Below are 14,837 nucleotides of genomic sequence, written 5' to 3'. Positions count from 1 at the left end.
TCCGGAGCTCATGCTGGATGGGCTGCGGGGAGAAGGCTGTTGGCTAGAAGCTGTGACCTTGGGTTGGGGGGTGCAGGTGACTCTGCAAGAAGGCTGTCGCTCTTCCCTCGCCGTCTGCTCTCCTGCTAAATGCTTCCCATTGCTGAACCCAAAGGAAAGGCGGGCGCTTCGAGGGGCCCTGCAGACTGACCCCCTGGGATCCAGACCAGGATGGAGAAGGTAGAGATGGCCAAACGGAAGGCCCCCCAAACAGTCTGCCCCTTCAGTCCTCAGCATTCACTCACTCGGGGAAAAGTTTGTGTCCCCACAGACGGGCCCCATAATTCCCAGGAGTGACAGCGGGGATTGGCCAACTTTTTCTTTTTTTAAAAAATTGAGATATAATTGACATATAACATTATATTAGTTTTAGGTGTAGAACATAATGATCTTATATTTGTGGATATTGAAAAATGATCCCCACAATACGTTTTATACCCATTACCACACACAGTTACAATATCTTTCTCTTGTGATGAGAACTTTTAAGACCCAGTATTTTTATTTTATTTATTTTATTTTATTTTATTTTATTTTATTTTATTTTATTTTATTTTATTTTATTTTATTTTATTTTTGTGGGCACCAGGACCAACGATCACCAGCTGCCCAAGTATCAAAATATTATGCTTCCTAAACCTCTTGATGTCGATTCTGCACGTAGAGCAATCAGGCTGCTCTATGTGTGACACTCACGACAGAAGCCCTTTTTTAAGACCCGGTATTATTAACGATAGTCACCATGCTGTACGTTATTGCCCCAGGACTTATGTATTTTACTAGTGGCCCGGTGCACAAAATTCATGCGGGGCAGGGGGACCCTCAGTCCAGCCTGCACCCTCTCCAATATGGAACCCCTCGAGGGATGTCCAACTGCTGGTTTAGGCCCGATCCCTGTGGACATCCCTCTCACAATCCGGGACTGCTGGCTCCTACTGCTCACCTGCCTGCCTGCCTGATTGCCCCTAACCACTCTGCCTGCTGGCCTGCTTGTCCCCAACTGCCCCCCTGCCGGCCTGCTCACCCCCAAATACCCCCCGCCACCAGCCTGATCACCCACAACTGCCCTCCTTTCTTGGCCCCTAACCACCTCTACCTCGACCCCACCACCATGGCTTTGTCCAGAAGAATGTTCGGAAGGTCTCCTGGAAGGTCTCCCAGTCTAATTAGCATATTACCCTTTTATTAGTATAGATAAGTGGAAGTTTGTACCTTTTGACCTCCTTCACCCATTTCACCCACCTCCTACCCCCTGCTTCCGGCAATCACCAATCTGTTTTTTTGTATCTATCAATTCAGTTTTGTTTGTGTAGATACCACAAATAAATAAGATCATAGGGTAATTGTCTGATTTATTTCACTCAGCATAACGCCTCAAGATCTATCCATGTTCTCACATACGGCAAGATTTACTTATTTTTTTTTTTTTTTTATGGCTGAAGAACATTCCATTGTGTATATCTGTGTATAAATGTATATATGTAGCCCTGACTGGTTTGGCTCAGTGGATAGAGCGTTCGCCTGCTGACTGAAGGGTCCCAGGTTCGATTCCAGTCCAGGGCATGTACCTTGGTTGCGGGCACATCCCCAGTGGGGGGTGTGCAGGAGGCAGCTGATCAATGTTTCTCTCTCATCGGTGTTTCTGACTCTCTGTCCCTCTCCCTTCCTCTCTGTGGAAAATCAATAAAATATATTTTTAAAAAATGTATATATGTAAATATGCCACATCTTCTTTATCCATTCATCCGTTGATGGACGATTAGGTTGCTTCCTTGCTTTGGCTACTGTAAATAATGCTGCAGTAAACATGGCAGTGCACATATCTTCTTGAGATAGGGTTCCCATTTTTTTGCATTCATACCTAGAAGCAGAATTTCTGGGTCATAAGGTAGCTCTATTTTTAATGTTTTGAGGAACTTCCATACTATTTTCTATAGTGACTGCACCATTTTACATTCTCACCAACAGTGTACAAGGGTTCCCTTTTCCCCACATGCTCGCCAGTACAACTTTTTTTTTTTTTTTATCAAGGGCTGGTAGTAAATGTTTAGGCTTTGTGAGCCATACCATCTTTGTTACAACTCCACTCTGCTGCAGCAGCCACAGATGATCCATAAACAATGAGTGTGGCTGTGTCCCAATAAAACTTTATTTACAAAAACAGGTGACAGTGGATTTGGTTCATAGGCCAAAGTTTGCCAACCAGTCAGTTATAGTATTATTATGGACTAGAGGCCTGGTGAACGAAATTCATGCACGGGGCAAGGGGGTGTCCCTCAGCCCAGCCTGGGCCCTCTCACAATCCAGGACCCCTTGGGTAGGGTCCCCTAGGCCTGGCCAGCAATCAGGGCCTATTGAGGCTCTCCTTCCCCCGGCCACTGCCACTGCTTGCCATCTGTGCAGTGCTGTCCCCCCTCCCCTGCCACCAGTCACCTCCCTCTGCGGGTGACAGGCATGGGGTGCGATTGCTTGGCTGGCCTGGGCCTCCCTCTGTGGGGCAATTGTGGGATGATGGAGGGGCCCCCAAACAATTGCATAGCACCTGCCCTGGCTGGCCTGGTGCCAGTGTGTGTCATAGCATGGTCATCCGGAAGGTTGTCCGGACAGTCGTTCTGCTGTTCGGTCGTTCGGTCAATTTGCATATTACGCTTTTATTATTATAGATGGGTTGGGTCCTCAATTTGGTCATACTGGAAACCTAAAATGCTCACCACCATCAGTGTTTTTCATGTGTGATAGCAGGAAAGGAGTGGGCAGTGGGTCAGTGGAGAAACAACTGATTAAACCATAGCTGCCCCAAGTCCTTGCTTTATGGCTGGCAGGCAGACCTGAGTTGATACTCAGAGCTTCCTCTTCTCCCCTTACTGTCTGCCAGAACCTTGACCCCTGGGCCTCTTTACCTGGTGCTTCTTTTCCGAGCCTCCACTCCTACAGTGTCTGTCCTTCCTGCATGCGCCTGTCTTCACTGCAGGGTGGGGTGCACTCCCATTAACCAGCACTATTGGGCCAGGGAGGCACCCGGGAACCCCGGGGTTCAACCTCTTTGCTCCCACTGTGTAGCAACAACAAAACGTCTTCCTGGTAACTGGGGCCAGCCCCCTGCCCAGTACAGTGTCTCCTTCCATCTCCCTTTTGGTGCGATGACAGGAGAGCCCAAGTCAGGGGACCCTCTCAGCTGCCAGTAGGAACCAAACTGTGAAATATTCCTCCCCGGGCACCAGGGCCTGTACGCTCCCACAGGGTCTACAGTGACCGGGAGAGAAAGCAAACTTCACTAAGGGGCTGTCAGTGACACATGAGAGGGCCACTCCTATGGGCACCGCAGGCTCCCAGGCCTGTGAATTCTGCATAAGGGGAGGTGCCACAGCATTTGGTCGCTGTTTGAGTCATCTAACACTTTGCAGGCCAGCACACCAGCCCTTAAAAGGACCGTCTCTCAGATGGTGTCCTAATGGAGCCCTCATCAGGCCTCCCCCTGTCCCCACAAGTCAGCTGCTTTCAGTGGGGATGAGGGGGTGGGGGGATGATAGCCTACCGGCACACGCCTTTGTCATAACATGCATCCCTTGGTGGGAAGCGATGCTGTGTGGAATTCCGTGCGGTAGGGAAGCTGGCCTCTGAGTCTATGGACCGTGGTGCTGCACAGAGAGGCTCCTCCGGCAGGGGAGGCAACAGGCATTGGAACAGGCATCATTCTGGAAGGACAGAACACTTCTTCCGTGATGGCAAGGGTCCAACCCAACAAACCTGCCAGAAAATGGCCCGCTTATCCCCCAGGGAGGGAGGCCATGATGGGCCTTGGCATTGGCCCTGCTGTTGGAGGTTGACACTCAGCAGTGTCATAGCCAGATCAGCACTGGTGCACCACGCCGGTGCTGTCCAGCCAAAGCTCGGTTTCCATCCCTGTCCGTTTATTTTGTTCATTAAATTCCACATATAAGGGAGATCATGTGATACTTCTCTTTCTCTGACTGACTTCTTTCACTTAGCATGATACTCTCCAGGTCCCTCCATGCTATCTCAAAGGGTAAGAGATCCTTCTTTTTTACTGCTGCGTAGCATTCCACGGTATAAATGTACCACAGCTTTTTATCCACTCATCTACTGATGGGCCCTTGGGCTGTTTCCAGATCTTAACTCTTATAAATAGTGCTGCTATGAACATAGGGGTGCATACATTCCTTCTAATGGGTGTTTCAGGATTCTTAGGATATATTCTAGAAGTGGGATCATTGATTCAAAAGGCAGTTCCATATTTAACTTTTTGAGGAAACTCCACACTGTTTTCCATAGTGGCTGCACCAGTCTGCATTCCCACCAGCAGTGCACTAGGGTTCCCTTTTCTCCACATCCTCGCCAGCACTTGTTTGTTGATTTGTTGATGGTAGTCATTCTGGCAGGTGTGAGGTGATACCTCATTGTCGTTTTCATTTGCATCTCTCTGATGATCAGTGACGTTGAGCATTTTTCCATATGTCTCTTAGCCATTTGCATGTCCTCTTTGGAGAAGTGTCTGTATAGGTCTTCTGCTCAATTTTGAGTGGGTTATTTGTCTTCCTTTTGTTGAGTTGTATGAGTTCTTTATATATTTTAGATATTAACCCTTTATCAGATGTATCATTGCCAAATATGTTCTCCCATACAGTGGGCTCCCTTTTCATTTTGATGCTGTTGTCTTTTGCTGTGCGGAAGCTTTTTATTTTAATGTAATCCCATTTATTTATTTTTCCATTGTTTCTTTTGCCCTAGGCGTTGTATCAATGAAAATTTTGTTACGTGAGATGTCTGATATTTTGCTGCCTGTGTTTTCTTCAAGAATTTCTATGGTTTCACGTCTTACATTTAAGTCTTTTATCCATTTTGAGTTTATTCTTGTGTATGGTGTAAGTTGGTGGTCTAGTTTGTTTTTTTTGTTTTGTTTGTTTTTTTGCATGTATCTGTCCAATTATCCCAACACCCTTTATTGAAGAGACTGTTTTTACTCCATTGTATGCTCTTATCTCCTTTGTCAATATTAATTGAGCGTAATGGCATAATGGTTGATTTCTGGGTTCTCTGTTCTATTCCACTGGTCTATATGCCTGTTCTTGTGCCAGTACCAGGCTGTTTTGATTACGGTGGCTTTGTAGTATTACTTGATATCTGGTATTGTGATCCCCCCAACTTTGTTCTTCTTTCTTGAGATTGCTGTGGCTATTCCGGGTCTTTTTTTTATTCCATATAAATTTTAGTAGTATTTGTTCTAGACCTGTGAAATATGATGTTGGTAACTTAATAAGAATTACACTGAATCTATAGATTGCTTTGGGAAGTATGGACATTTTAATTATGTTAATTCTGCCAATCCATGAACACAGTATATTCTTCCACTTGTTTGTATCTTCTTTTATCTCTTTTTAAAATGTTCTATAGTTTTCCAAGTACAGGTCTTTTTACTTGCTTGGTTAAGTTTATTTCTAAGTATCTTAATTTTTTGTTGCAATAGTAAATGGGATTATTATTATTTTTATTTTTTAGTTTTTTAGTCATTCCAGGTGCTACTTTTGTATCCTGCTACATTGCCAAAATCATTTATTAAATATAGTAGTTTTTTTTGGCAGAGTCTTTAGGGTTTTCTATGTACAATATCATGTCATCTGCAAATAGTGAGAGTTTTACATTCTCCTTTCCAATTTGGATGCCTTTTTTCTTCTTCTTGTCTGATCACTATGGCTAAGACTTCCAGTACTATGTTGAATAAGAGTGGTGAAGGCAGACAACCCTGTCTTGTTCCTGTTTTAGAGGAAATGGTTCTAGTTTTTCCCATTGAGTATGATGTTAGCTGTAGGTTTGTCATTTATGGCCTTTATTATGTTGAGGTATGATCCCTCTATTCCCACTTTGCTGAGTTTTTATCAAAAACTAGCGTTCCCGTTGCAGGAAAAATCCTGCAATAGGATTTCCTGCTGCACTCTACCCTGCCTCCGCTCCTTCCTTGTCACCCGCCCCGCCTTCTCCGCCAGCCCGCCTGCTTTTCCCTTCGCCCCCGGCCCTGACTTCGCTCCTCCCTTCTCCTCCCCTCCCTCCCCCTCCCCGCTTGCTTGCTTCTTCGAAGCTTTACTCCCTTCTGCAGCTCTTGGCTTCTTTCGACGCTGTCTTGATATGCAAATTAGCCATCATCTTTGTTGGGGTAATTTGCATACTCGTCCTGATTGGTTGGTGGGTGTGGCTTGGCTGGTGGGCGTGGCTTAGGTGTAGCAAAGGTGCAGTCAATTTGCATATTTGTCTATTATTAGATTAGATGGGTGGTGGGCCCTGGTCGGTTTGGCTCAGTGGATAGAGCATTGGCCTGCGAACTGAAGGGTCCCAGGTTCGATTCTGGTCAAGGGCACATGCCTGGTTTGTGGGCTCGATCCCTAGTGGGGGACTTGCAGGAGGCAGCTGATCCATGATTCTCTCATGACAAATGTTTCTATCTCTCTCTCCCTCTTCCTTCCTCTCTGAAATCAATAAAAATACTTTTTTAAAAAAACGGGTGTTGGGTCTGGCTGGTGTTGCTCAGTGGTTGGGCCCCGTGAACAAGGAGGTCATGGTTTGATTCCTGGTCAGGGCACATACCGGGTTGCAGGCTTGATCCCAAGTGGGGGGGCATGCAGGAGGCAGCCAATCAATGATTCTCTCTCATCATTGATGTTTCTATATCTCCCTCTCCCTCCTCTCTCTGAAATCAATAAAAACATAATTTTAAAAAATGGATGCTGGATTTTGTTGAATGCTTTTTCTGCATCTATTGATATGATCATGTGATTTTTGTCTTCCAATTTGTTTATGTGCTGTATCTCATTTATTGATTTGCAAATATTATACCAGCCTTTCATCCCTGGAATAAATCCCACTTGGTCATGGTTTATGATTTTTTAAAAATATATTGCTGGTCCAATTTGCTAATATTTTGTTGAGGATTTTAGCATCTATGTTATCAGGGATATTGGCCTGTCATTCTCTTTCTTTGTAGTGTCTTTATCTGGTTTTGGAATTAGGATAATGCTGGCCTCGTTAAAAGAGCTTGACAGTGTTCCTTCCTCTTGGATTTTTTGGGCTAGTTCAAGGAGGATAGGTGTTAGTTCTTCTTTGAATGTTTGGTAAAACTCCTCTGTGAAGCCATCGGGCCTGTGCTTTTGTTTGCTGGGAGTTTTTTTTATTATTATTACTACTTCTATTTCATCAGTTGTTATTGTTCTTTTCAGGTTTTCTGATTCAGTTTTGGAAGGTTGTATTTTTCCAGGAATTTGTCCATTTCATCCATATTGTCCAGCTTGTTGGCATATAGTTGGTCATAGTATTTTCTTGCAATTCTTTGTATTTCTGTGGTGTCAGTGGTTATTTCACTTCTTTCCTTTCTGATTTTATTTATTTGGGTCCTCTCTATTTCTTGATTAGTCTGGCTAACAGTTCATCAATCTTGTTTATCTTTTCTAAGAACCAACTCTTGTTTTCATTGATCTTTTGTATTGTTTTTTGTTTTTGTTTTTTTTGTCTCTATGTCATTTATTTCTGCTCTGATATTTATTATTTTCTTCCTTCTACTTAGTCTGGGATTTCTTGTTGTTCTCTTTCTAGTCCTTTAAGTTGTAGAGTTAGATGGCTTATTAGCAATTTTTCTTATTTCTTGAGGTCGGCCTGTAGTGCTATGAACTTCCTTCTCAGGAGTGCTTTCTCTGTGTCCCATAGGTTTGGGGGTTTTGTGTGTTCATTTAAAAAAATAGATAGGTAGATGATAGATAGATAGATAGATAGATAGATAGATAGATAGATAGATATAGATAAATAGATTTTAGAGAGGAAGGGAGAAGGAGAGAGAGATAGAAACATCACTGATGAGAGAAAATCATTGACCGGCTGCCTCCTGCATGCCCCACACTGTGATTGAGCCCGCAACCCAGACATGTGCCCTGACTGGGAGTCAAACCATGACCTCCTGGTTCACAGGTCCATGCTTAACCACGGAACCACGCTGGCCAAGCATCTCTTGGGACTCTTGCTGCTCATGTGGCACTTGGGTCTTTCATCATCATGCCAGTTGGGCACGAATTCAGGGATTTTGAAGTGACTTCAGCAAGCTCAGGATATTTGTTTTAAACTTTCGTCTCAAATGGAGCAAGTGATGTCATTTTTAAAAATTCATCTCTAATTTTTCATTAGTAGCAGTCCAACACTTTCTTCTCTGAATTGTAATTACATTATCTTTCGAAGAAAGAAATGATTCCATATTTTAAATACACTAGTGTTGCAGTAAAGACTAACCTTAAAACCTCACACATGGTGGCAGTCCTGCTATGCACGTCAAGGACATGCCTACACCACAGGTGAGCCACCGTGTGACTTTCACAATGCCAGAACACGCCTCTGCCCTCTGCAATAAGAGGATGCATGGGCCATGCTCAGCTAACACTACAAAGGTTTCCAAACATGGTCAATTTCTGAACTTATCTCCTCTCTGACAAGCAACAAGCAGCAGTAGATGGCACAGGTCCAAGATCAGAGTACCACGTTTTAACAAATGTTGCTCTAGGGTCATTACTATTCCTGGGTCATGGTTGCTATAGCAATTGAGTGTCACAGTCGTCTGATACTCCAATGTCTTGCCCTCCACCTGCACTTATTTCATGCCACCACCAGCCATCCTTTGGGGAAGCACAATGCCACTGCATGCCAGATATCCCAAGTCCTGTCCCCCTGACAAGGAGGGGTGATCTGTATGTTCCCAAATATGTGAAAACTGAACCCCAGAGGCCATTTTCAGGATGTGTTTCATGAGGCACATTCAAATAGAGTAAGTGCAGGGAGGGAGCAGTGCTCTTATCAGAAACCTGAGAGGCAGGGGCTGTGCAAAGGAAGCAGCCAGGACCAGGCCCCTGGCAAAGGCCGGCCACCAGGACGACTCTGCCGGGAGGGGACCTGGGAGAAAATACCCTTCCCTTTGCTCTCCACTGGGAAGGCCTGTTGCTGTGTGATTTACCCTGGAGGTTAGGCAGCTGGGCAAACCGCAGCCACCAGCTCTCATTTCTTGCACTTCTGAGCTCCTGGCTGGAGATTTGGGTTTCCTACGACTTTTTCTGAACCTGGGAGTATTTAAACCATGACTGTGGTGTTATCCTTTTGTGTGCACATGGTTCAAAAACTGTGCAAGCACAATCAATCTGTTACTACATATCTGTGCACTTCACTCGTACCTCAGCTTGTAAAAATACTAGGAATACCGGCTCATCCCAGAACTGTCTATTGTCCAAGGGAGGCTCACACCAATTTAAACCATTCGTTCCCAGAGGTTCCTGTGGGCAGGCCCAGGTCCTAGCCTGACTCCTGTGGCCATGCCCATGTTTCCCTCTGAGATGCCTTGTCTGCCAGCCTTCCTAGGGCAGCAAGCTCCTGCCCCCTCCCCATCGCTGAAACCCTTTCCCCCACCTGCCAGGTCTGAAGCAGGCCAACACCATCCAGTGGCTGGGACGCCAGAGCTTGAGGATTCGAGTGGTGAGGACCCTGCTTGCCCACCTGCAGCCTGTGCTAAGCAGAGCCACACTGTCCTCGGGCTCAGGGACAGGACTGGTGCTGTGGGAGCTCCCACTGACACGAACTCTGTTGTACACAACGAGGAGCCAGACTACCAGCTTGGCTGGCAGTGGGGCATGTCATTAGAATGTAGTAACAGTTTCATTTTTCTTAAATATATTTTCATGGTTACCTTCTACTTATAGAAAACTAGAGACCCAGTGCACACAATTCATGCATGGGTAGGGTCCCTAGTGGCTGCTGGCTGCTGGCTGGGGCCTTCCTTCATTCCACACCACCCCCAGGTGGTCAGTGCACATCATAGCGAGCGATCGAACTCATGGTCGGTTGAACTCCCAAGGGGACACTTCATATTAGGCTTTTATATATATAGATGAATCTAGTCTCATATTTAACATAGTGATCTAATATTGCATTTTTTAAAAGTTTATTTAAAGTGAAACAAGAAGAGACATAAACACACACACACACACACACACACACACACAAATAGGAGGTGGGGTACACATGGTCAAACCTGGATACAGGCAGGCCGATGAACCTGGGGCCACTTAGGTGGCAGTGTCTTGGAACGACCCCCAGGCTGGTCTTCCCACTTTCACCCCGGCCCCGCACAGTGGGGTATTTGTTTCCTGTGGCGGCCTTAACACATCACTACAAAATGGATGACTTAAAACAACACACACTTACTCCTACGCAGTTCTGGAGGCCAGAGGTCTGAAATCAGTCCTATGGGGCTGAAACTAGTGTGTGGTCAGGGCTACACTCTCTCCCAAGCTCCTGGGTGGATCCTTCCTTGCCCCTTTTCCTTTAACATTTTTTTTCCCTTTAGAAGAAATATTTATTAATGTGTCTTTTAATTATTCAACATCAACATGGTTTGTTTTGCACAATTTAAATGTATTTTACAAGATTCCCCCCTCCCACTGAGCTAATTCATTTTTTTAGTTAGATTTTATATTTATTGTTGACATTAATACAGATGTCCCCCATTTCCCTCCCCTTTGACCCCTCCACCCAGACCCCGCCCTCCCCTCCCTCTGGCCCTAACCACACTGCTGCTGTTCCATGGGCTACGCACATATGTTCTTTGGCTATTCTCTTCGCCTCCTTCCATCCCGCTTCCTTGCCTCTTCCAACTCCTGGTGGCTTCGGCCTTCCTTAGCTTGTGTGGCCTTTCTTTCACCTCTGCCTCCCTCTTCACGTGGCCCTCTCCTCTCCCTGGGTCTCTCCTCTGTGGGTCTCTTATAAGGACACTTTTCATTGGATTTAGGGCCCACCTTGAGAGCCTTAATTACATCTGCAAAGACTCTTTTTCCAAGTAAAGTCACACTCACAGGTTCTGGGACGTGGACCTCTCTTTGGGGGAGCCCGCTGCAAGTGGGTCCTGTCCCTCCTCTGCTCAGAGCCTCTGAGCCCTTCCCTCCCCTTCCTGCCACTCTCACACATCACTTCCCTGCAGCCACGCAGCAGGGCCGGCCTCCTGGATGTTTCTGGAACATGGTGGGCTTATTCCTGCAGCTCTCCTCCCTCAGAATTGGAGGGTCCTCTCTCACTTCTTCAGGTCTTTGCTCCCCTTCACCTTCTTGATGAAACTGCTCCCAGAATATCATGCTTAATGATGTGGTGGCCCGGTCCCACATCTGGCCATCTCCCTCCTTTCCTCTCAGCTCTAACTCCCTTCAGACCTCTTGTCAGCAGGCCGCACTCTGTCTCCCTCGTGATCCCCTCAGCTCTGCAAGGGGAGGAAGTGCTGTGAGTTTACCCACTGCCTCTGATTCTAGAATAGTGCCTTGTAGTAGCTGCTTAATGAACATGGTGACTAAGGAGTTGGGGGAAGGTGTGTTGGGATAGAAAGTAGAGTGAGATTGGGGGAACCTAGGGCTCATCCCAGCCTGAACACTAGGGGTGGAGAGTCGAATCTAGGACATGCAGCATCTTGTTGGCCACCAAGTCTAACTGTCCCTGTCCCTGTGTTGACCTATAGCAGGCTCTTGGTCCACCTTTTACTTGAGTCTTGCTTCTTCTATTTTTCTCAGATGGAAGAAAAGGAGAAATTCTGTCTGTTTATACATTGAGAAACTTCCCAATGTATAAACTTCTCATGCTCCATTTTAGGTAGACCACGCACACACACACACACACACACACACACACACACACACACAGAAACAGGGATTATCCCTGAAAATAACTTTTTGTTTTCTTTTTATTTTTTATAAAAGCATGATTCACTGAAATCAATTAAAGTCATACAAAAACAACAAAGAAAAAAATCACCAAGTACTTTTATTTTTTTATTATCTATTTTTATTTTTTGTACACCCCAGTGACCAGACATTACATAACTTCATATGTGCTCATCCCAATAAATCCCACACCCATCCAGCACCATGCCTAGTTTTTAGAATATTATTGATTATATTTCCTGTGCTGTGCTTTACGTCCCCACAACTATTCTGTAACAACCAATGTGTACTTCTTAATCCCTTCACCTTTTTCACTTATCCCCCCAACCCCACTCCCATCTGGCAATCAACAAAAAGTTCTCTGTATCTATGAGTCTGTTTCTGTTCTGCTTGTTCATTTTGTTTGTAGATTCAACTGTTGATAATATGTATTTATTGTTGATAGATATGTATTTATTAACATTTATTATTCATAGGTTTTTATCTTCTTCTTCTACTTCTTCAAGAAGACCCTTTAGCCCTAGCTGGTTTGGCTCAGTGGATAGAGCATCAGCCTGCAGACTGAAGGGTCTCGGGTTCAATTCTGGTCAAGGGCACATGCCTGGGTTGCGGGCTCGATCCCCAGTAGTGGGCATGCAGGAGGCAGCCGATCAATGATTCTCTCTCATCATTGATGTTTCTATCTCTCTCTCCCTCACCCTTCTTCTCTGAAATCAATAAAAATAAAAATATTAATTAAAAAATAAGAAGATCCTTTAACATTTCATATAATATTGGTTTGGTGGTGATGAGCTCCTATAGCTTTTTGTTATCTGTGAAGCTCTTTATCTGTCCTTCAATTCTAAATGATAGCTTTGCTGGGTAGATTAATCTTGGTTGTAGGTTCTTGCTTTTCATCACTTTGAATATTTATTGCCACTCTCTTCTGGCCTGCAAAGTTACTTTTGTTTTGACAATCTTATGGGATCTCCCTTGTAGGTAACTAATTGTTTTTCTCTTGTTGCTTTTAAGATCCTCTGTTTGTCTTTAGCCTTTAGTATTTTCATTATAATGTGTCTTGGTGTAGGCCTCTTTGGGTGCATCTTGTTTGGGACTCTCTGTGTGCCCTGGACTTTATGTTTGTTTCCTTCACCAAGTTAGGGAAGTTTTCTGTCATTTTTTAAAAAATAAGTTTTTAATTTCTTGCGCTCTCTCTTCTCCTTCCAGCACCCTCATGATGCAAATGTTGGTGCGCTTGAAGTTGTCCCAGAGGCTCCTTATACTATCCTCATTTTTTTTTTAATTCTTTTTTCTTTTTGCTGCTCTGATGGGGTGTTTTTTGCTTCCTTATATTCCAAATCACTGATTTTATTCTCAGCTTCATCTGCTCTACTGTTGATTCCCTGTAAATTATTCTTTATTTCAGTTAGTGTTCCCTTCATTTCTAACTGGTTCTTTTTCATGTTGTTGAAGTCCTCACTAAGTTCCTTGAGTATTCAGTGACTTTAGCATAGGAATGGCCTGTCTTGGCTCATACTTCAGATTTTCCTAAAATCTCTCAAACAAGCAGCATCTGTCTGGCCTTAGCACGCCCTGTACCGCTAGCTAAGTAGCCTCAGGCCCACCACTAGCAGCAGCCAGCATTGGTTCAGAGTTTGGACTCACCTGGGCACCTCTAAGTCCAGTACAACAAGCAGCTATATGCAGATCACTTTGTAGTTTATTCCTGGTGGCCCTGAATAGAGCACAGACAGTGACTGACCTTGGCCTGCACCTCCCAGGAGGCCCCAGAGCCCCAGAGCCAGCGTGTCCAGTGGGCAATTTCAGATCATATAGAAGAACTACCACCCAACCACTTTCATAAGCAACATACTCAAAGGTGGACTAGTGGGTACCAGAGTCCTGCGGAAGTAAGTCTTGCTTTATGCAGTGGGTCCTTGCATAGCTGATCCTTCAAGGTGGTTGGAGATCAGTGGTCAGTGGTTTCAGCCAGTCCTTACAGCTGTTAGGCCTGGGTAAATTCCTCCCATGGATGTACCAACAGCAATCAAGACTCAACTACAACAGAAGGGTGTACAGCCCACACGAGGGGCCCAGCTGGGGTGATTGAGAAGGCTATACCACTGGACCCTGGCCACGCTACCTAGCGTGGGAGACATAGAAGCTCTATCTAATACATGGAAACAAACACAGGGAGGCAGCCAAAATGAGGAGACAAAGAAACATGGCCCCAAGGAAACAACAGAATAAAACTCCAGAAAAGGAATTAAACAAAATGGAGACAAGCAATCTACTAGGTGCAGAGTTCAAAACACCTAGTACTTTTAAGCCCTTTTTCAGAGGGTAGGCCAGTGAGCACCTGGGGTGTTTCTGTTCTCAGGGCAATATATGAGCCAGGGGAGAAGCTCAGAGAAACCTAGAGCCATCTTGGTGCCAGCCCTCCCCCAAAATTTGAAGATGAACACAGAGTCTAGTTTGAACCTTGGAACAACGAGTCTCTGCAGTGGCGTGCCCTCTCTGAGAACACTGTGCTCCTTTTTTCCGGTGGAGCCCTGGCTGGGCCAAACCCCTCCCCTCACTGGTATGGGGACTGAGGTCTGGCCTTCCCTCTCCTTGAGGAGGAAGAAAAGAAACTTTGTTCAGCAAAGTTTGTCCACCTGGACCTTTCCACTGTGAGTCTGCATCCCATGCCTGTGAACTTGAACAGGAAGGCACTGGGAAAGGTCTGCCTCTGGGGGGACTGAACGAGATGCTGCCAGGAAAGTGCTGGAGGAATCAGCCAGCACCGTGGGGGCAGGGAGGCAGGAGGGACTGGGCTGCCTATTCCCGTGAAGCTGTCCACTTTGCAGCCCTGCAGGCTGGCCTCCCCATCCCTCCCGGGGTTCTCAGAGGAAGCTCTGCAGGAGCACACCTGCACCCCCTCCTTCCCAGGATTGGGAGCCTGAGGAGAGAGCCCTGGCTGCTGGAGTCCCTGGCTTGTGACTTTCGTAGGCGACCTCGTTTCTAAGACGCAGCTTTCTATCTGTAAAATGCGCTGATAGCACCTCAGGCTGGCACTCCAGCCCTGTTTATTCCTTTAAC

At 45.5% G+C, this 14,837-nt stretch overlaps 1 non-coding gene across 1 annotated transcript; it reads right to left on the bottom strand.

The window, feature by feature from the left end:
• Positions 1-617: 617 nt before the first annotated feature.
• On the bottom strand, positions 618-751 carry LOC129149602 (U11 spliceosomal RNA). Its single transcript, XR_008556478.1, has one exon. It is a non-coding gene; the product is annotated as a U11 spliceosomal RNA (small nuclear RNA).
• Between the last annotated feature and the right edge of the window lie 14,086 nt (positions 752-14,837).

The sequence above is a fragment of the Eptesicus fuscus genome, chromosome 6, assembly GCF_027574615.1.
Source record: "Eptesicus fuscus isolate TK198812 chromosome 6, DD_ASM_mEF_20220401, whole genome shotgun sequence".
Taxonomy (NCBI): Eukaryota; Metazoa; Chordata; class Mammalia; order Chiroptera; family Vespertilionidae; genus Eptesicus; species Eptesicus fuscus.
Note: the sequence above shows the minus strand (reverse complement) of the source record. Positions and strands in the feature narration are given on the sequence as shown.